The sequence below is a fragment of the Haemaphysalis longicornis genome, unplaced genomic scaffold, assembly GCF_048455015.1.
Source record: "Haemaphysalis longicornis isolate Haplotype H1 unplaced genomic scaffold, Haemaphysalis longicornis Haplotype H1 scaffold_5, whole genome shotgun sequence".
Lineage (NCBI taxonomy): Eukaryota > Metazoa > Arthropoda > Arachnida > Ixodida > Ixodidae > Haemaphysalis > Haemaphysalis longicornis.
Window position 1 is genome coordinate 70,054,681 of NW_027526385.1, and position 22,397 is coordinate 70,077,077.

Sequence of the window (22,397 nt, forward strand, 5' to 3'; positions counted from 1 at the left end):
ATCTAATTAGCCAGTGGTTTATTCCATGTTTTGTAAGCGACCCCGCTCTATCGCAGTTTATGGCAACTTAAATCAGCGGCTTTGTCTGTTGTAGCCTTGCCAAAGACCCTTCCCCTGGGTATTTGTAAAACATACTAGCTGTATGTTTGGTTGAGACGGCCTTCGTATTCGGTATATAAAAGAAACTAGAACAATGTCTTGATTTCTGTCAGATCACCTGTTTAAAACATAGGTACCCACGCTAGTTAGGTAATTATATTTCGATAGTTTGCGCAATCAACGCAATAGAGGTCCCGTCAAGTGCACCTCCCTCAATTGTTTCGCAAAACGAGGCTGGTGAGTAAATTTTTGTGAGGTTGGCATCATTGTTAACTGGGATAGATGCAGACACGTATCACACCCATCCCTATCCTGGTACCAGAGAGTGTTTCTTTTCGTATGGCGCACTACGTGAAGAAAGGTAAGATTCCCCAAGCGGAATTTAAGCCTAGAGATTCCTGGGGGAATTCGGTAGTCGAGGTCATACATGTATCCTGCACCTTTAAGGTCACGAGCTTTATTTTTTAGAAATTAAAACTGGAAGGAGAGAAAATAAAATCGACGAAAAGAGGAATTGTAGCCGTGTGTTAATCCATGTGTGCAAAATGTAAAGCAGGTAGGCAGGCAAGGTATATAGACGTAAGAATTACAAAGTATATGATTTATCAAAAAATTATTAACACATTCAAAAATATAAACAACATTGAATGCACGCTACAATGAAGGGAGAGAGAGAGAGATACCAAGAGAAGATGAAGAGCTTGTACTCGCAAGCATCAAAAACGACGACGTGCTGCGACCGACGATTAGAAACTTTAAGACAATTCACTTGGAGGCCAACCTCACAGTAATGATCTGCTTGACACTACTTTGCTGACGTCCGCCTGAGAAGGAGGCGTTGACGAGTGCTTTTAGGGTCAACTTTCTTTCTCTGTTGTCCTCCCATCCTTACTTGCTAGACCATTTCCTGCTATGGACCGAGGATTCGGGGAATGTTGAAGGGGCTTCTCTTTTGAGTATATCTATTTAAATTTATTCACACAAAACAACGCCATCAACTAGATAGCACTGCACTATAAGATGTATCTGGAGCCGTTAACGGGGGGCAGGTGGGCAAAAAAGCTAAAAGAGTGCTCTGTTAACTTTCAACGAAGTAATAACATTCATTTTTCGAAGGTACATCTTACCGTGCCATCGATATCGTCTTGATGCACAAGGCCCTACATCCGGGCCAATTGGAGCCAATGTTCACCAAGTTTATCCTATACCCCTGCACCTATCGGGATTTTGGCATGAAGTCAACACTTATGCGATGCAACATTCATATTCATTTGCTCACCTTGCAGGTTTCAAAAGTAGCATTCAAAAATCAATGTTTTTATTATTCCCTGCTATTTGTGTGTGTTGCGTTTTTCTTACATGACTCTTCTCAAGGCTGGCATGGTGTGGATGCCGTTTGCTTGGAATAAAGACGGTAGCAGTAATACCACTTGCAATATACATTTATTCAGATAAACTTCTGTTGGGTACCCGGGAATATATTTCAGCAAACTCAGGTTATTATATTTTGTAACGTGCGGAATATTATTGTTCCACCGGAAAATATATCATGCAGTTGCTGAAAGTGCGGAAAAATTTTGAAATTTAGCACCTACATTCTTGTGAAAAACGTATGTGTACACACTCCGTGCGGCTAGCGCTATAACCTGGTGACGTTAGAAAGACACCTCCATTTTGAAAAATAAGGCGCATTCTCTTTAAAGTTGCTAGATATCTTATGCAGTCTCCAAGTTTGGATTCGTGGTGGTTATGCGCGGGAGGCAATTAAATGAAGCACGGTCGAAACTTATTCTCCGCATATTTATCTTGCAGTCTTGGTGTGCTTGATCCAGGACGCTGCGGCGACGCTTCCCCCCGATCTGCTTGAGTATTTCAAAAATGTTCCTTCACCTCCTGGGGACCACCTCTTCGAAAGGGAGGAGCAGTTGACGCCCCAAGAGAACTAGACACACTTCTGCAATTACGAGTGCAATTAAAAGACGTTGTATGTTGCCTTATCTCGAAATGGATCAAATACTTCTCCCAGTAGCAAGACTGCAGAGTCGGGGTTGAACGTTTTATTTTCTGCATATTTCAACCCTGATCAAAAGTTACGGTGAAAAAAGCGGTATGGGCGCTGGAAAACGCAGGGGTGCCAAACCGTCTCCGTTACGTACGAGCTACCTCACACAGTCGTGCACCCACACATACGCGTGCGCATAACCCCACTCGCACACACACACGCACACACACACAGACACACACACACACACTCACACTCACGCACACGCACACGCACATGCGCACACACACACACACACGCACACGCACACACGCACACACAGACGCACGCGCACACGCAGACGCATGCACACACACACAAACAAACGCACACCCGCACGAACGCACACACGCACGCACCCACACGCACACACGCACACACGCACACACACACGCACACACGCAGGCACGCGCACACGCAGATGCATGCACACACACACACGCACGCGCCCACGCAGACGCGCGCGCACACACACACACGCGCACACATACACACATGCCCCGCACACGCTCACGTAGACGCGCGCCCACACACACAAACAAACGCACACACGCACGCACGCACACACGCACACACACACGCACACACACACGCGCGCGCACACGCAGATGCGTGCACACACACACACGCACGCGCCCACGCAGACGCGCGCGCACACACACACACGCGCACACATACACACATGCACCGCCCACGCTCACGTAGACGCGCGCCCACACACACCCGCACGCGCGCGCACGCAGACGCATCCACACACGCACGCGCACATGCACGCGATCACACACACACACTGCACACGCAGACGTAGACGCATACACACACACACACACTCACACGCACGCGCACACGCACGCACGCACACACGCACGCGCATACAGATGCAGAAGCACACACACACACACGCACACAAAAGCACAGCACACACGCACGCACAAACGCAGACGCACACACACACACACACGCACAGACACACACACACGCACCTTGAGTAATCTTGGTGACGGTATTGGCGATGCCGTAGACCCTGATCCCCCAAACATAAGTTGGAACAACCGTGGCGATTTGTTGTAAGGTGAAGGATAGAAACATGAAACGGTGGCAGTCAGAGCCCCGGTCAAGCTCCGGCGGATGAGCTTGATGTCTATTTACCAGGCAGAGAGCTCCGGGACCTCTATAGCTAACATGGTAAGGCTCGAGAAGAAAGCACCCCAGTTCCCTGCTGTATACTATAGCGTATGGTATATTTAACCCCCCCCCCTACCAACCAAACAATCGAGACATGAAGAGGGATCGCACCGAACTAATGGTTTTCCCGCGACTTTCTGCTCAATTTTTTACAAGACCTGACAACTTCCCTCGTTTTCTGTTAATACAGTCGGTTAAGAAAGATGCACTAATCATCATTAAATCAGTCTTCTTGGCAGCTAAGTTCATAGTGAGTGTAGTTGGCGTAAGCTACAAGGCGAAGAAGCTAACATCCGGTGATATTCTCGTTGAAGCTCGAGCTAAAGAACAATCCACTAAACTATTGAGCCAGACTGACATGCATGATGTCAAAGTATCTGTCACTCCACACCGAAGCTTAAACAGCCGGCATGGTGTAATTTCTGAACCTGACCTCTTTAAAAAAACCGATTCTGACATCATAGACGGCATGCGTGACCTAACGGTTACTGCAATTATGAGAATAATTATTAGGCGTGATGGAAATGAAATACCCCCGAAGCATGTGATTCTAACTTTTGATCGGAGCACTCTTCCCTACTGAGTCACTGCACGATTCTTGCATTGCGAAGTCCGACCATAAATCCCCAACCCCCGCCGATGCTTCAAGTGCCAACGGTATGAGCACAGTACAACCTCCTGCCGCGGATGCCTGACGTGCGCCAAGTGTGCAGCGCCCGATCATTCGTCCAAAAACTGTACATCAGTTGAAATGTGCCAAATGTGAACAACCGCATGCAGCGTATTCCCGAACATGTGAAGAGTTCATAGCAGGAAAACAAATAATCAACCTCAAAGTAGCGCAAAACATCACCTACCAGGAAGCGCGGAGAAAACATGCCATGTTTTCTCCTACGTATACCAACGTGGCTCGCCAGAGGCACAGCCGCGTCTGGGGTCGGTGGTGACCCAGTACAGGAGTGCTGACTTGGTCCCATATCTCGCCCCCCGCTGTATTGCTCTCGGCCGCCTAAAACGTCATTACACTGCCTGTGACTGCAGCAACAGTGACGACAAAGACGTCTGTAGGTGGTGCTGCCACTCCGGTGTCTGTTGCACCCACCCTCACTGTGGATGAGAGGTTGGGGAACATGGACTCTGGGGGGGGGGGGGGATATCCAACCTCCGCGCTTGCCGTGCCGTGTTCTGCGCCTTCAGCGCGAGCGACCAACCAAGACACCAACCCTCTCGGAGCACGCGCGGAAGAGCCTGACCCATCAGCTGCTCGTGGGGCGCCCGTAGAAGAAATGTATGTAACGCCGTCCCCGATGGCACCAGAGCTGTTGAAGGAGCGGCGCCCTTCAGTTGAGCGTAGAAAGTAAATAACAAGAGTAACAGGTCCACCACGTAACAAATAAAACTGAAACAAACAAACAAGCACAATCTTGCCTAAAACGAAATCTACGCTGCAAAACGTTGGACAGTGGAATTGTGGGGTGCTCTTGAAAAATCTTGACGACATTGTTAGAACACAAGCCAGATGTAATTTGTCTCCACGAAACAGACCTGAACGCAAATCACACACATTTTCTGACAGTACAAAGTATTTAAAAAGGATATAGATGACTGCACTCGCTCTTCTGCAGGTGTTGCCCTAGTCGTTCAGAAGTCGATTGCTTTTCTCCAAATCAGACTGCAAATTAACCTTAAAGCGGTTGCCATGAGGGCAAATATTTTTTATAAGTTAACAAAAGTTTGTTCTTTATAAATACCCCCTGAGTACCAACTCCGAGCTAATGAATTTACTAGTCTAGTTGACCAGTTCCTACACCCTTTCATAAAGATGGGTGACTTTAATGCTCACCATGAGCTCCGAGGCTCTTTACGTGGCGATGCCCTGGCGAGACGTATAGAAAAATGTTTTTCTCTCATCTGGTACCTGCTTGTTAAACAAAAAACACCCAACTTGTTACAGAACAACACGCAACACAGACTCTGTGATCGACCTGGCAATAGGCTCCCCCACTCTCTTTCCTTTAGTAAAGTGGAGTATAGGTTCCAATCCCTAGGGTAGCGACTACTTTCCTGTCACGTTAAGCGCTATAAGCAGCGCCACAATCCAAACACGTGCTTGGAGATTTCGTGAGGAGTGGGCTGATTGGAAAAAGTTCATAGAAATGTCCCAACTGTCTTATGCACAATTAGCAAACCTTGACATTGACCGCGCTACAGATATTATCATCGCACACATCATTAATGCCACTCATTCCACTATCCATCAGCTTCTGGTAGAAACAACAACAAACCGACGCCTTGGTGGAACGAGGAGTTCAGGGGAGCTCGAAAGGAACAATACAAAACCTGATGTGTCTTTAGAAGGCATCTTACCACTGAGAACCTCATAATATTAAAACGTGGAAATGCATTGGGCAGGCGAATAAGACGCGCGGCCAAAATTGAGAGCTGGAAAGCATTTATCTCATCTATCAACTCATACACTGATATACACAAAGTTTGTAAAAGGATTAGTGCGTTACAAGGGCGGAACAAAAACCCATTCCCACTTGTTAGCATGACTGGAGACAGGCATGAAGATCGTGCTAATGCTCTTGGCCGACACTTTGAGGGTGAAATCAAATCGAGGCTTCGACGGACGCCCGTCTGTTCGGGAATGACACTGAAGTACATAATAAAGAATACGCCGACTACCAGAGAAAATAAAACAAGGACGTTTCGGCACCCCGAACGGGAGCCTTGTCTAGCTCTGCTCACTACACCTTAGTTTTTAAGACACAAACACCTAATGGAACAACGTCTGCGAACGATGAAATAAAAAATGGGATACAACGGTCCATTCACTATGCAGGAGTTCTCTGTAGCACTCTCATCACGCGGGAAAATAGCCCCAGGGGCGAACAGTATCACATACGAAATGATAAAACATGCGCACGCAGACACCCAAGCTGCAATTCTTCATTCATTCTATAAATAATGGCAAACAGGACGTCTCCGAATATCATAGAAAGAGGCCATTGTTATTTCAAGCTTAAAAGATAGAAAGGAAATTTTTTACCAAGCAGCTATAGGACGATTGCGTTGACGAGCTGCTTGTGTAAGCTGCATGAAAAAATGGTTAACAGACATTTAGTGCACATTTTAGAATACCATGAAACTTTAAACAATTCGCAGGCAGGCTTTAGGTCACAAAGGTGCACAACTGACGGTCTCGTGGAATTTAAGTCTTACGCAAGGGATGCATTTTTACATAAGCAACACTGCATGACTGTCTTCTTCGACATAGAAAAATCGTTTGACACTGCATGGAGTAATGACATCTTACTTGGTCTCTGCTCGTACGGAATTTGTGGCAATATGCTAAATATTACTATGCTAAATATTCTAAATATTGAGACTTGATTATGGTAGTGTGGCGTATCAGACCGCCCCAAAGGCTGCGCTGAAACCGCTTGATGCTGTTTCTCATCTAAGCCTGCGTTTGGCAACTGGTGCTTTCCGTACCAGCCCAATAGAAAGCTTATATGTTGAATCAGATATGTGGTCATCGGTAAATCAAGCGTGCCTACACAGCCTTGTTATACGCAGTAAAAAGAACTTCCACCGTAAAGCATCAATCGAACTTAGGAATACATGACACATCCACAGTATCTTTATTCCATAAGAAGGCCCTCACTTTCACAGCCTTAGACGATCACCGTAAACGCTCTAGCATCCAAAGTGGAGATTTCGTTCAAAAAGACCTACAAAAACACTTTGTCTTATGTTATAGCCCCTTGGAAGCTAGCGTCAGTGGTATGTTACATGTCCTTTACAAAAATAGACAAAAACAAAGCACCTGGTGTCTTGATCCGTCAACATTTTCTAACCCTTCCACATCAATATCAATGTACATAGTTGTACACAGATGCCTCCAACACAAACTCTGCAGTATCATGTGCTGTGCATGGACCGAACCTTTGCATTTCAAAAACCCTTAACCCTAAAACCAGAAATTAACAGGTGAAACCCAAGGTATTGCGATAACTGTAGAACACATAATGCAGAATAAAATATTTTTCTCAGTCATATACACTGATTCACTGAGTGTAGTTAGCGAAGCCCCCCTATCGTTAGCGAAGCCCCATAAGAATGCAGTGTTAAACTCGCTCATAAACGCTATTATGTCAGCATACTCGATGGGGCTCAAAATTATAGTCTGCTGGGTTCCTGGCCATTGATGAATAGCGGGAAACGAGACTGCTGGTAGAGAAGCAGCTGCTGCTGCTCTTCGTAGAAATGTGGACATTATGTCTGTGCCTTACTGTGACCTGAAATCGCTCATTAACAGAAAACTCCGGGAAAGCTGGCAGAAACACTGGGACACGCAAACGAAAAACAAACTTTATGCAATTAAACCACAAATAGGTAGACACAACAGAAAAACTACACAGGTCTGTAGAAGTCGCTCTTCGTCGTTTAAGAACACGACACATCACATGGCACACGTGGATACCTTTTGAACTGAACACATGGCCAAGATGTGATAAATGTGGAGGATTTCTGTCTGTACTCCATATCCTAGTTGAATGTAGGGTACTCAAAAGAGAATGTCAGAGACACTTCGCTAATCTGCAGACGCAGCACATACCACTACACCCGGCACACTTTCTCTCGGATGTAGGAATAATCAGTTACAAAAAAGTTTTAGGCTACTTGGCCGAGGTTGACTTTTAAGGCAAATTTCTTATCGCACCTGACCCCAGCTTCTCCGCCAGTAATGACAACATTGCTGAGGTACTTTTCCGTGACACTCATGGGCCCCATCCTTTCTGTGCTAGGCAAAAACTCTCACCGAGGCACCCTGATTTTTAGCTGAAATCTTTTTTTCGCTGGACTAGTTATTCACTTTTTAGTGACAATCATTATCCCTCTACACCAGTTTTGCATAACCATCGTTTGACGAAAGAATGCAGCATATAACTCACCTGCGACAATAACACACCCTCGTTTTGGAGCTCTTTGGCCTACAAGCCCTTGCGCCATTAAATACAATCATCATCAATAATAATCATCACAAACACACACAGGCGCACACCCAGACACGCACACACAGGCGCACAAACACACACACACGGACGCGCACACGCAGTCGCGTGCACACACACGCACGCACACACACACACACACACACGCACACACACATGCACACACACACACACACGGACAGGCATGCTCAGGCGCAGGGGGACAACTCAACCGACAAGATGTCTTTCAGTCAAAGGAACAAAAATGTAAAGATGTAAAAATGGATGTGAAAATGTTGGTTTTAATGCAAACAGGTGAAGAGTTGCTTGGCTTTAAACTAAAATATTTAAATGACTGTTTCCCCTATAACGAAATGAAGTTTCTTTCGCGTTTCGTACACCTTTGCAGTATCACCAACATGCTGGATGTCAGCTGCACTGTGAACAAGCCGGTAGACGAGCCACTACTTTTCGGTCGTGCGGCACACGTCAAGGCATTCTTTACTAGGTCCTGTTGATTTGCCATATCGGGAGTAAGTGGCTATGGGGCTCCGGCGCTCTTCTTGGCGCCAATCAGCCAACGGGGTCCATCAACAAATCGCCCACTTACAAGCCATAGTGGATCTTTCTTTCATTCCGGTATACATATCATTCGCAAAAATAGAATGTATAGCATTAGAGTCGCTGTTACGTTGCACCATTCGAGTAGTCATGGCCCGGTTATGTTCCTTTGTTTGTGAGCAGTTGAGCGCGACTTTGATCCAGCGATGGCTAAAGGATTCCCTAAAGGGAGAGAAATAGGGTGTTCGGGGCACATGGAGACTGTGTGGGCAGCAATGTGAGATGTGTAGCTGGCCGACATCAAACGATATTGCGCTGTCATATCATGTGCCAGTTGTTAGTCGGCGCCAAATTCGCTATTTTGCGACAGAGAGGTTAAGGTGGTGCCCGCGTGCCTAGTGCAAGTGTGACGGTAGGGCGATAGGATGACAGTGTAGTAGGTGGTACGGAAATGTTGAGGCACAATTATAAAGGCCCTAAGCTTGGAATTGTAGGGAGTGCCCGTAAGTGGAACGCGAGGGCCACATCATGTGCTGCTGCGTTCCCATGGAGAGAGGCATGTCATGGGTGAATATGATGTTGACTGTGGGTAGCTCGCATATGTCTTCGGAATTTTTTACGCCACCACGGGTACACTTTCCACGACGGAAGTTTGGCCGACTTGCTGAGAAACAGTGAATACGGTTAGGTGGATGTTGGGTGCGCTTGTGTGCCCGCAGAAATTGTAGTCGGGGTGGGTTTCGTAGCTATTGAAGAAAGCTAATGAAGACACCTGCGGAGGAATGGTGTCCTCAGTGTCAGAGGCTGTTACAGTCTATCGAGGGTATGGTGGTTTTGGGGTAACGCCGGTGTCACGGAAGTCCGGTGCCGAGAAGTACTTCCGTTGAAGGTGTTACTCTCGGAATTTGCGTCAGCCGGTGTTTTACGCTGGATATATATGACTTGGAAGTGATGCCCTTTGATATGGGTCCTAATGTTGGAAGGGAGGTGGTGCAGCATATTATCGTGGTTCGGCGTGGGGTCGCTTAGCGCCCGTGAGGAGAGTTTGGCCGATTGAGGGGGAGTAGAAAGCCCGCCGACTGACCGGATCGGGGTGCTCGGTTGAACTCGCATAAGGTTTATGCAGTCTAGTTGATGCAATTTGGTGGGGGAGGGAGAGGATGGAAGACTCACTGTGCTCAAGTATGCACCACATATGAGTTCATATAGTGCTAAGGTGGGAGGACCGGCTTGTTGGTTTGCAATCAGGGGTATGCCAGTTTGCGGGAAAAGGTATGCCAAGAATTCACTCTGTAATGACTTGCGGGACCAGTGCGACCTTGATGATTATTTGAGGATCTGATGTGCATGTGCGTTGAGCGCGGGTTCTTGCACGGAGGACCAAGAGACCGTACTTGGGGGGAACCGACACTTGAGAGCCGCGTCGAGTGTTTGCCTGATTATTTATTTTTTATCTTAGTACCCCCAGTGCCTTTTAAAGGCATTACAGTGGGGGGAGAAGATAGAAATTTGTAAAAAATACAGGCAAAATAGAAATATCCTCTGAAGGACAATGACAAGCAAAACCCGGCAGATTGAATGAATATACACTACTGAAACCACAAAAATACATCATCACACATAACTGAAACAACATTATTCGAGCGTGGTTAAACAATTCGGTTCTAGAATGTAGTTCTTTTATTTTACGGGAGGGATCTGTCCTTAGTGAAACATAGTGTGGACTTATAAAATTTAATAACAACTTCTCTCTATCCCTCTTTTGTTATGAAATATATTGTGAAATACATTTTAATCTTAGTACTCTCCTGCTATGCTGAATCGAATACCAACCTAGGCTGCACTTAGCAGTGGACACACTGAAGCTCTTTGAGTAGTCTTTAATATCAAAGCGAGTAGCCAAATCTTGCACTCGTTCGAGTTTCTCGATATAATATTTTACGTGGATCCAATACCGTACAAGCAAACTCGAGTATGGGACGAACATTGGTATTGTACCGCCACTCTTCGCTGGAAAACGTTTCGCGTTGCGACGTAGGAAACCCAAAACACGACAAGCTTTCACACACACACAATTGACATGATGGCGCCAGGACAGGTCCGAGGTAACATGTAAGATACACGCCAAGATATTTATGTTTGAACGTTCGTTAATACATGCATCATTAATGGTATAGGAATAAAGCAGAGGTCTTTTCTTTCTCGTGAAGCGCATGTACACACCGCATGTACACTGAATGCTATTGAACCAGGTAATGTGAAATACTGAATTCTGCTGGAGGCGTAAATGGCGGAATCCAGCGCGCGTTGGAGGACGCGTGGTTCTGAACGCTGAAACAACCTGTATGCAAAAAGCTGGGATCCAGCGCGCGCTCGAACGCGCGGTGCTCTCGGCGCTTAAATGCGCTGGAACGTTACGCCGAAAGACGCCGGAGACCACGCGTCGTCAGCGGATAGCGCTGCCGATTACAGCGCTAAAATATTTTCTCTAGCTATATATTTACAAACCTGCGTAGGTGTTAACAAAAAATACAGTCCTCCTTCCTTGACGAAAGCTTCAGAAGCGCTGCAAAATTTGATTGGTTGACTTCATTGATTGTGGGGTGCAAAGCGCCGACGCTACACAGGCGATGAAGCGGGCAGTAGTGGAGCACTCCGGATTAATTTTGAGCGCCTGGGGACCTTTACATGCGACCAAATCTCGAAAACAGGGGCGTTTTCGCTTTCGCCTCCATTTGAAAACCAGCCGCAGGGGTAGGGATCAAACCTGCGCCCTTGGGCTCAGCATCCAAACGCTGTAGCCACTGATCCACGCCGGCGGGTGCTACACATTATGTCCAGATTTAATTGGTCACTGTTTCGAACTGCTTACTGCATTGTTTCGTCATTTCACTTTGTCACTAACACTGAATCGGCTCATAAAAGCGAATTTATTTACCTAAATACAAAAACACAAGGAACCTCACAATAAAGCGTGAGATACATGCACGACTACAGAATACAATTGGCATGCGACTGATTGTTACGACTGTCGCCACGACTAGTCGTACGCGTGAATTTGACACACAAAATTCGAAGCGCGCGTGCTATGCGTAGTTGCTGTCGCCCCGACCACGGTATTTTCTCCATTGTTGCCTCCCTGTAGACGCACTCACGCCGATTTATACATGTACAAGATAAATCCGAGCAGGAAAAAGAGACATTTATTAACTTGAAGTGTAAGTGAATGGTGCTAATACGTAGTACATTGCATTTTTAAATGTTCAGGACAGCGGTGTGGGAACATTTACACCCCATGATTCCGCTCGTCCATGCTGTTGGTCCCGCTGGCAACATGTGTCTTCCATGCTGAGAACGCATGGGTCGGTGGCGGCGGCGACGGAGAGCTGCTCCCCACAAAATCTCGGAACAGCCACGGGCGCCTCCTAGGGGCTTTGAAAGAAACTTTCTCAGCGACAGCACCTTCGAACTCTCATTGGCTGTGGCCGAACGGCGGTCGCAACGATGGCGTGATTACGTCTGGCTCGCCAGTGAAACATCGGAGCGTCCTTCAACCAGCTTACGACGCCAAAACCTGTCCTAACGACCAGTCGTAATGATCAGTTGCATGCCAATCGCATGCTCCAGTCGTGCATGTGTCTCTCTCGCGCTTAAAGGCCAGAACACATGGAGCGAGTATGTGACGAAAAGACGACGAACAACGGCCGGCGGCGCGCGCCCGCCGCTCCGCGGCGCAAAAAATGTCGTCCGCCGCCGACCTAGCTGAGTCAGAAAAGGTCGCCGGCGCTGCAGCGGCGGCGAGCGGCAAACCGAAGGAGCCAATCAGACCTTCCGATTTCCCCTCCGTGGCGTATGGCGTGTACCGGCATTTGCAGACGGCCGCTTTGGAAGAGGTTGATAGACGTACGCTTGTCCCGCGCCTACTCGAGCTAAAAAAACAGGTTGCACATCTGGGATCGATTGTCGGAAATGGTGTTGCCAGAAGTGATGTCTGCACTTTTCTGATAGCTCAAGCCGCAAGCGCAACACGGTCCCGACCCAACTACCGTGGCTTGGGTCGCCAAGATAGGAATGTGTGAAAGCTTTTATTAGATTAAATAAAGGCGATCCGGCTACAAAAGTTGTATTATCAGCAACAAGGGGACCGTCTGCCAGATCGCCGTGTGAGGAACAGGCGATATTCCTGCGAGAGCCTCTTTATTACAACGAAACACTAGAAGCAGGCTGCCAGCCGTATACATTCAGAGCCGGGTGTAACTTCCCCTATTTTGCACTAGCTGTAGCTCTATTTTAACTAGCTCTATTTTAGTTTCATGTATCAGGGAACAAACTCGAGTAGATGATATCTTAGTTCATGTGAAGAAAAAGAAATTGACTTGGGCTGGCAATGCAGTGACACAAACCGACAACCGGTGACCAATTAGGGTAACCGAATGGATATCAAGAGGTAGGTCTAGAAGATGGAAAAGGCCAATAAGAAGGTGGAGGGATGAAACACAGAAATTAGGTGGCCAACAGTGAACCCTTGCGGCACTGAACAGCAGTTGTGTGAAGTCAGTGGGAGAGGCCATCGCCCTGCAGAGTGCCCGAGTAGCGTGTTGTTTTGTTGTTGTTTATAATGATGATGCTACTGCAGATTATGATTACTGAATTATGGGTCCCATCCACGCCGTCAATCAACTGATAGAAAAATCTGCAGAGTACACTAAACCAATTAGAATGGCAGCAATAGATTATGCGTAGAGACCGCATTTTAGGCAAATACCTATTCTATTTCACGCGCTGCTATCGCGCCATTTTGATATATAGGCAAGCATTACAGGTTATGAAGGGTTTTTATGGTGTTTTTAGTGCTTGTAAAGGATTATTTTATTGTTTGTGCCTAAATACCTGAAAAATCCGATAAATGCCTATTTATAGTACCTATTCTCAATATTCGCACCTATGGGAAGAGTATTCAGCCTCAAGATTCACCTTCGGGGCAGTTTGAGATCAGCATTCACGTTAGCGGGCAGAATTGACTGTTCAGAACTCTATAGGTTTCAACCTAGTCCTCTATTTCATCCAACGGCTTGAAAAAAAAAATCCCAGCACCAGTAGAACAGGTCGCTGATTCTGCGTTGTTAGAGGTACAATTTCGAATAAATTTATTGGAGATGGTCGTAGGTTGATACTGTATCTACCATTTTCACAGTGATTTTTCGAGTGAATTCTGCGGGCTCTCGAAACAGATTTTTTCAAACATGAGCAGTCGGAGCCTCGTTTCTAACAGCATACTCAAATTCCACTATATTTTCAACGCCATCGTTGGTCATATCGAAGAAGCCTTTGTTAGGGGACGACTCCCTTATTTATGAGCCAACTCCAAAACATCAATGCGGATTGGCATTTCCTTACGCCTTAAAACTCACACTGCGAATGGGCTCTAAAACGCACCTTTCCAACAAAAATCTGTTTCTCTGGTAAACACGCTTTGAAAAACGCTCTTCTAGTGTGTGGAAGCGCATTTGGCAGCGTTGGGACTTGATTTACCAACAATGTTAAGATTTTAACCCAACAGTCATAGTGAGCGAGCGTAATAATTTATTGGTAAATCATAGGTTTTCTTGGGTCTGATTTTTTTGTCTGTTTCTGTGGCGTTGTGATTAAATTGTTTCACGCAGATATAAACTATACGCGGGTACAACTATAGAACGACAAGCGCAGTTGCCTGTGCGCTTAATCACTGCAGTTGGCTGTTCCTCCGCATTACGCGAAGCACGCCGTGCTACTAGTATTTTAAAAATGACGCTAGTTGTTTAGGTTTTATTTCCATACTTATATAGCTCAATAAATCTTGCAGCGACGAAAAACAAACTACATGGGAAAATGCAGGCGATATCACGCATTCAGAGCAATCTGCTTTTAAGCCTGCGCTCACATAAGGGGCCGTCGCTTCTGCATAGGGATACACCGCTTAACGTACCTTGAACCCGAGTACAGCGCTTTTATAAATCAGTATTCCTTGCTCATAAATAATATTTTTCGTGCCTGTTTCGCTATATGCGACGCTCGAGCAAGCGACAGGGGTCCATGAGCATGAATGTGGGCCCTGTGTTGTTTATTTATGCCAATGGAACACCATTAGGTCAGCAGTTCTATGGGAAATTGAACGGCTATATTGAACTGTTGGAGGTTCTGTTGTTTTGCACCATCTTCAAAAAGAACCATTTTCGTTCTATACTTCTAGATACACCTTGCGGACGTCTTGGATTTAAATTACTTGCATTAAATGTAAATATTTTTTCTGCCTGTATTTCCGACATGGAAGCCTAAAAGCCTGTCTGCTTTTGGCGCATTAAACGCTAATTTTCGATGCCTAAAATGCGGCCTTTATTTATCAGAGAGTATTTGATTGCGTACTAGAAGCAGCCGAACTAGAAGCACTAAAAAATCAGCGAATAGAGGAAACCTATACAACTTTTCTAGAACACATAAATGAATGCATGTACAGGATAACACTCAACAAATCAAGCGACAAATTTGCGATCCGTAAGGAAGCAATACAGATAGATACCATCTCGCCAAACCCATTTTAGGCTTGTCTCGAGTGGGTATTTAGGAAGCTTCACTGGGAAACAATAGGATTAATGATAAACGGGGAATACTAGAGCTATTTGAGGTTCACGTTCGACAGAGTCTTGCTGAGTAACAGTGGAGAACACTTGCAAATAATGCTTGGCCAACCACAATCTAAAAGCACGGCTCTGGGGCTAAAAACGTAGTAGGGGCTTACCTTGGCTGTGCCAGGATATACGTAGCGTGAGCTAAGGTTCAGCTGCTTATTCCTAGGTTTCCTGGTTTCTAGGATCAGCTGATTATCTTGCTTACTGCTGCTAAAACGATTTCCAATCCAATCCATTCCAATGCAATCCGGTCCAGTCCAGCCACTTCTCCTCGCGCATGCGCAGCACGGCCCTCCAGGAGCCAAAACGGCTATGAAGCGGCTCCGGCGCAGCGTAAGACTTGGCTACTGCGCAACGGAGACACACAGCTGGACACGCGCCGGCGCCAATGCGCCCGCCGCGGCTATGACGCCACTCCTCTGGAATGCGCAGACCGGCGAATGTGGAGACCCAATTCTCTGCACACCCGTATTCCAATTGGATTAGATTTTTAATCCAATCCAATAAAATCCAATTGAACCCAATGCAATGTAATCCAAATACAATCGCATCCAAGCCAAGCGAAGCGAATCCAATCCAATGCTCCTCGCCCTTGCGCAACACGGCCCTTCAAGGTGCACACGAAACTGCTCAACCGCGGTCAGTGTAGCTTACGGTACAAAAATGTATATAAATAAATTTAAAGTGATGAGGAATCAGCATAACAAACACGTTTGCTTCAGCGTCAATCTTAGAAAAACATCATTGATTATGTTAAGGCATTGATGTGCTCATAGAATATAAATGTTCATCCCTGCCAAAAGAAGCAAAACATCACGGGCCTTCTAAACTAACGTTAAACCTTGGGTAGTGCGAAGCCTGCTCTGTATAATTGTGTTTTTGGCTACTTTGCGTTTTTGCCCACAGACATGAAGCTGTTTGAGGTAGAGATATGCAGCTTTGTTGGAAAGGTCTCGTGTCTTTCAAGCAAAGGCGTTCTAGCGCGAGGCTTTAGACAACGAGTGTCCTGTATGTTCTTTTATATGCGTTATTGGCAACAGAGATAAAACGCTATAGCGCGAGCGTTTGGAAAACTAGTTTCCCACTGTGTTATTTTTGTACACGTTACGTACTAGCGCGAATGTTGGAAAACGTGTGACACGGTGTGTTAGTACCTTGACTACATGGAACAACGATGACGACCGGAGACGCCGAGAGTCCCAACCCCTAAGGGGCTTCGCCCCTAATGAAACGCCACAACAATATAATACCCCAACGTATTTGGGCATTCATAGCCAAATCTCTCTTTGATGTCTCACAGTGACGTCAAGTGGCGTAGAATGGTTGTGCATTGCTAGGAAATTCTCTGAATTCCTCCATCTTCTTTTGGCGTGTTGGGCGAATGGGCCCAGTTAAAACGTTTTGCTACGCCACTTCAAATTTCTGGCGTAAAGAGAATTGTTCGAGTTGGTTACGTAGCTACCACAACATATTGATACGTTCATCTGTCAGTCTGTTACAAGATTCAACACCCCGGCCGAAAGACATGAAGAAATGCTGGAACACGACGCATATAAGGAAGGTCTTTCCAAAGTACTGAAGCTGTGGCATTATTCACATATACCACCCTTATTCAGCACTAAACATTTAGGCATATTTGAGGCAGAACATACAGGTATACCTATGAGGTGCAGGAATCTTTTTAAGTAATGTGCATGTCGAATAATTGTTATCAAAACAAAAAAAACGAATGTGTTAAACACTGTATCATATATAGCTTAGGTAAAAGCAAACACTCAGAGAAAGGATCTCGAGTTCGAGCAACACATACGAAAGGTTTCAACAGATGCCATGCGAGCAGTCCAAACGAGTGACATTTCTACTCAATCTAGCAATCCTTCATTTGATCTCCTCGATTATGAATCCCGGATCGTGCGCGTACTTGCAGGGACGCAATATGGGGCTCGATTTTCTCATGTATTTCAACGGTACCTCCCATTCGAGTTCATCCCTGAACTGCTTCAGAGGAGGCTCGTTGGGATAATGATTGGAGGAGGTATAGCGGATGGAAAAAGCGTTAGGGGAGAGGTGGAGTGGATGGTGGAGCAGGGTACGAGGGGAGAAACACTCGGTATTTTGACATCTCGAAACAAAAACAGACAGACCGCCACCCTGCACGGGGCACCTTGAGCAATTTTGGTGAAGGTGTTGGCGACACCGTGGACCCCGAGCCCCCAAACATAAGATGAATCCAACCGTGGCGATGTGTTTCAAGTTGAAAGGCGGAGACCAGAAACGGTGGCCGTCGGAGCCCAGGACAAGGTCTGGCGGGTGGGCTCCCTGTCTGTTTACCAGGCAGGGAGCTCCGGGACCTCTTCAGTTATCAGGGTAAGGCTGACGAAGAAAGTACCCCCGTCCCCTGCTTTTACACTATGCCGTAAGGTATTTTCAACCCCCCCCACCCAACACGGGATCGGTCCCTGAAAAGGGGCCGCACCAAAGTATCTTTTCCCCCATTGCCATCGGTAACCTTTCCTGAACTGGATCATTTTTCTCGGTTTCTTGTGGTGGAATCCCTCAATCCAACCCACCCTGTTGCATCTCCGTCAGTCTTCTTGATTGCAAAATATCTTGAAGCCCTAATAGAAAAATCGTATAGGCGCATAAAACAAAGGCCTGGTGAACTCCTCATCGAAATAAATGACAAGCAGAAGTCCACAGAGCTTCTAGCTCAGACACGACTGGCTGATCTAGACATCAGGGTCACACCCCATCGGAGCCTCAACCCCCAGCAGGGTGTGATATCCGAGACAGATCGTTTGCACGAAACGCATGCGGATCTCCTTGCGGGCTTGAAGGATCAGGGCGTCACTGCCATGAGATGTATCCCCATCTGCAGAGACGACAAGGAAATTCCCACCAAGCACATCATCTTGACTTTTGCCCGCACCGTCCTTCCACAACATGTATATGCAGGTTTCATCCAGTGCTCCATTCGTCCCTACATCCCGAACCCGCGGCGTTGTTTTAAGTACCAGCCGTTCGCGCACGGTACCAACTCCTGCCGTGGCCGAATGACTTGTGCAAAATGCGCGGCACACGATCATCCGAGCGACAATTGCCCATCTGAAACTCTCACATGTGTGAACTGTGGGGGCCGCATGCGGCGTACTCCCGCAAATGTGAAAAATTTCAACTGGAAAAACAGGTAATAAACATCAAGGAAACTGAGAAGATCTCTTTACCAGAGGTGCAAAAGAGGTTCGCCTCTTTCCCCCTGGGGAGGTACGGCGACGCAGCTCACAGGGGGGCGGAGCGGCGTCTCGTTTCCACAGGGACCCAGTTCAGCGAGTCTGACCTGGCCCCTCCGCCGCCCCCCGCTGAGTTGCTTCAGGCAGCCCAACCCGGCACCACGCCGCTTGCTGACCAGCAGCGCTTGTGGTGCCAACCGTCTCTGTCGGTACCGATGCCGCTCCCGCCACTGCCTTCCCGTCCTCCAGTGCTTTGGAAGGTGCCGAGGGGATGGACACCGGGGGCCCCGCATCGGCTCCCACCGCCACCGCACCGCCCCTGCCACTTGTGGCGCACCCGACACCCGCGGTGGTGGCGACTCAAACGAAGGGCCCCCGAAAGGGGGCCAAGACCGGGGGGCCCGGTTCGACGGGCACCTGTTTGACATCTGACGAGGAAATGGATGTCGGGCATTTCCTGCATGCAACGCAGTGCAATGAGCGGTCTCCGACTTCCAAGCCTACGGAATCGCCAAAAAAGCCCAATCCCAGAGTAACAGCCCCGATAGATGACACATGAACACACACACACTTCTTTTATTCTTAAACGCAAGTAATGGGAACAGAAAACATAATTCAATGAAACTGCAGAGGCCTCCTTAAAAATCTTGACGATGTGTATGAGATGCTGCATGCCAATCAGCCAAGTGTCATGTGTCTCCAAGAAACACACCTGAATTGCAAACACACAAATTTCTTAAGTAGGTACATGGTATTCAGAAAGGACAGAATTGGCTGGACACACTGTTCTGGGGGTGTGGTCATAATTGCCCGGAAATCCTTAGCCCCCCACCCTGTCACTTTGAACACTCTCCTTGAGACCGTAGCAATTCGTACAATAATATTCAATAGATTGATAACGGTATGCTCCATATAAATTCCTCCTGATCATGCACTTTTGAGCTCTGACTTCGAGGCGCTGGTTGACCATCTGCCCGAACCATGCATGCTAACAGGCGACTTTAATGCAAACAACTCGCTTTGGGGCTCCACCAGAACGGATGCCCAATGTTGCCTGATAGAGAAATTCCTTATATCTTCAGGAGCACGCCTTTTCAGCAAAAAACAGCCTACATACCCTAACTTAGGACACAATAGATACTCACATCTTGAGACTTGGCTATTGGTTCTGCAATTCTCTTTCCATGTCTTGAATGGGGCGTAGGCTCTGACCGGTATGGTAGTAACCACTTCCGCACTTTACTAACGTATATAGGTAGAGGCCGAAGCAGTCCATCTTCCCATAACAGGTTTAATGAATAAAAAGCAAACTGGAGTACATTAACAGAAACATCAAAACTACACCACAAATCCATAAAACACCTACACGTGGAAGGAGCTGCCAACTCATCACGGCGCACATCCTCGACGCCTGCCAAAAGTCAGTTTCGCAGGCCTCCAGTGCGTCCCATAACCCAAGGATGCCCTGGTGGAACGATGACAGTAGGCGGGTGCGAGAGGCACAGAACAAGGCGTGGGGTGTCCTTCGCCAGTACCCTACGTCACGTCAGGTAATCTTTAAACGGCCAAAGGCTTTTTGGAAGCGGGTGCGTCGTGTGGCGAAAAGGGAGATTTGGTGCACCTTCCTCACTTCCATCAACTCGTACACTGATACTCACAAGGTATGGAGAATACGAAACCTTAAAGGACAACATACACATAGCCTGCCCCTGGTCAGTTCTACAGGGGACACACTTTAAGACCAGGCTAATGCACTCGCAATACACTTCGAACATGTGTCTAGTTCAGCACACTACACAAACACTTTCATAAAACACAAAACATCTGCGGAAAAGAAGTCCCTGCGTGATAACAAGAAGTCGCACACTTCCTACAATACTTCTTTTTCAATTCATGAGCTGAAGGCCGCTCTGACCACATGTAAGCCTTCTGTCCAGGTGCAGACAAAATCACATACACCATGATACAATACCTACACCCAGACACTCTTGAAACAGTCCTACATCTATTCAACAAAATATGGCCTTCGGGGCACATTCCAAACTCTTGGAGGGAGGCCATAGTAGTGGCATTCCTGAAGGAAGGGAAGGACCCTTCCTCTCCCGCCAGTTATCGACCCATCGCCCTGACCAGATGCCTGTGCAAGCTTCTCGAGAAGATGATCAGCAGAAGACTCGTGTACTTTATTGAGTACAATGGTCTTCTCGAGAGCTGCCAGGCTGGCTTCAGGGCAGGGAGATCTACCAACGATCAATTGGTTTCGTTGGAATCATATATAAAGGATGCCCTGGTACACAAAAAGTTCTGTGTTACGGTGTTTTTAGACATCGAGAAGGCATACGACACCGCTTGGCGATACGGCATACTTAGTAACCTCAAGTCATTTGGTGTCTCGGGTAACATGGTAAAAACCCTTATTAGTTACTTGTCGAAGAGAATGTTTCGAGTGAGAGTCGGTAGTGCACTGTCAATGGTCCACGTGCAAGAAAACGGCGTGCCGCAAGGTGGTGTGTTGAGCAGCACTCTCTTCTTAGTTCAGATGAACTCTGTTGGGAAGGCATTGCCACCTACAATCTCTTATTTCATGTATGTAGATGACGTCCAGATATCCTTTAAATCATGTAATATATCCATCTGCGAAAGTCAAATCCAGGTGAGTGTCGACAAACTTTCCAGCTGGGCTGACAGGAATGGTTTCAAACTGAATCCCAGAAAAACCTCTTGTTTTGTGTTCTCTAAGAAGCGTTGGGTCCACCCAGACCCAGACATCACTTTTAAAAGCGTGTCGAGTCCTGTGAACAAGGAACAGAAGTTCTTAGGTATTTTATTCGACGAAAATATTACATTCATCCCCCATATCAGACAGCTTAAACGCAAATGCTTAAAAACTATGAATATTCCTAAGGTCCTGACACATCAATCTTATGGGGCCGACAAACAACTCCTGCTGCGCCTTTACACGGCCTTGGTGGGGTCTCGGCTCGACTACAGCAGTGTCGTGTATGGGTCTGCTACAAAGACAACACACAAAATGGTCGACCCCGTGCTGCATCTTGGCCTTCGCCTCTCATGCGGCGCTTTCCGCACTAGTCCTGTCGAGAGACGGTATGTCGAGTGTGACAAATGGTGCCTAGGGCATCAGCGGAAGTATGTTGACTTGCTGTATGCATCTAAGGTCGTGTCTCTTACCAACCATCGTTTTAATCCTATCATGAACGATACACCAAATTTACAACTCTTTTTAAACAGGCCATCTATCTCCTTACCTTTCTCTCTCAGAGTTAGGGAGGAGGCTTCTGCACTGAAGGTCCCTCTTTCATACACGCACAAGACACCCATCCATAATTTTATTCCATCATGGCGCCTTCGTCGTGTATCATGCGACCTATCATTCACACTAGTAAAAAAAAATACGGTACCCAGGAGTGTAATTCTGCAGCACTTCCTGTTCCTGCAGGACAAGTACCGGTGGGCCGAATTCTATAGCGACGCGCCGAAAACTGTTTCTACTGTCTCTTGTGCAGCGCACGTACCAAATTTGAGAGTTAGCAAAACAATGAATTTTCATAACAGTATTTACACGGCAGAAGCCTAAGGCATTTTACTTGTTTGAAAC

The 22,397-nt window shown here is 46.9% G+C and overlaps 1 protein-coding gene across 12 annotated transcripts in view; it reads left to right on the top strand.

Moving 5' to 3' along the window:
* The window catches only part of LOC144138406 (uncharacterized), a 114,182-nt gene that overhangs the window by 6,596 nt on the left and 85,189 nt on the right, over positions 1 to 22,397 (top strand). Inside the window, exon 3 of one of the 12 annotated variants that reach the window (XR_013315883.1) lies at positions 1,912 to 2,104. The exons of the other annotated variants lie outside the window; for them this stretch is intronic. The gene's annotated coding sequence lies outside the window, so the exon portion shown is untranslated. Of the gene's footprint in view, positions 1 to 1,911; positions 2,105 to 22,397 lie in introns of those variants that run through there. 12 annotated transcript variants of the gene reach the window in all.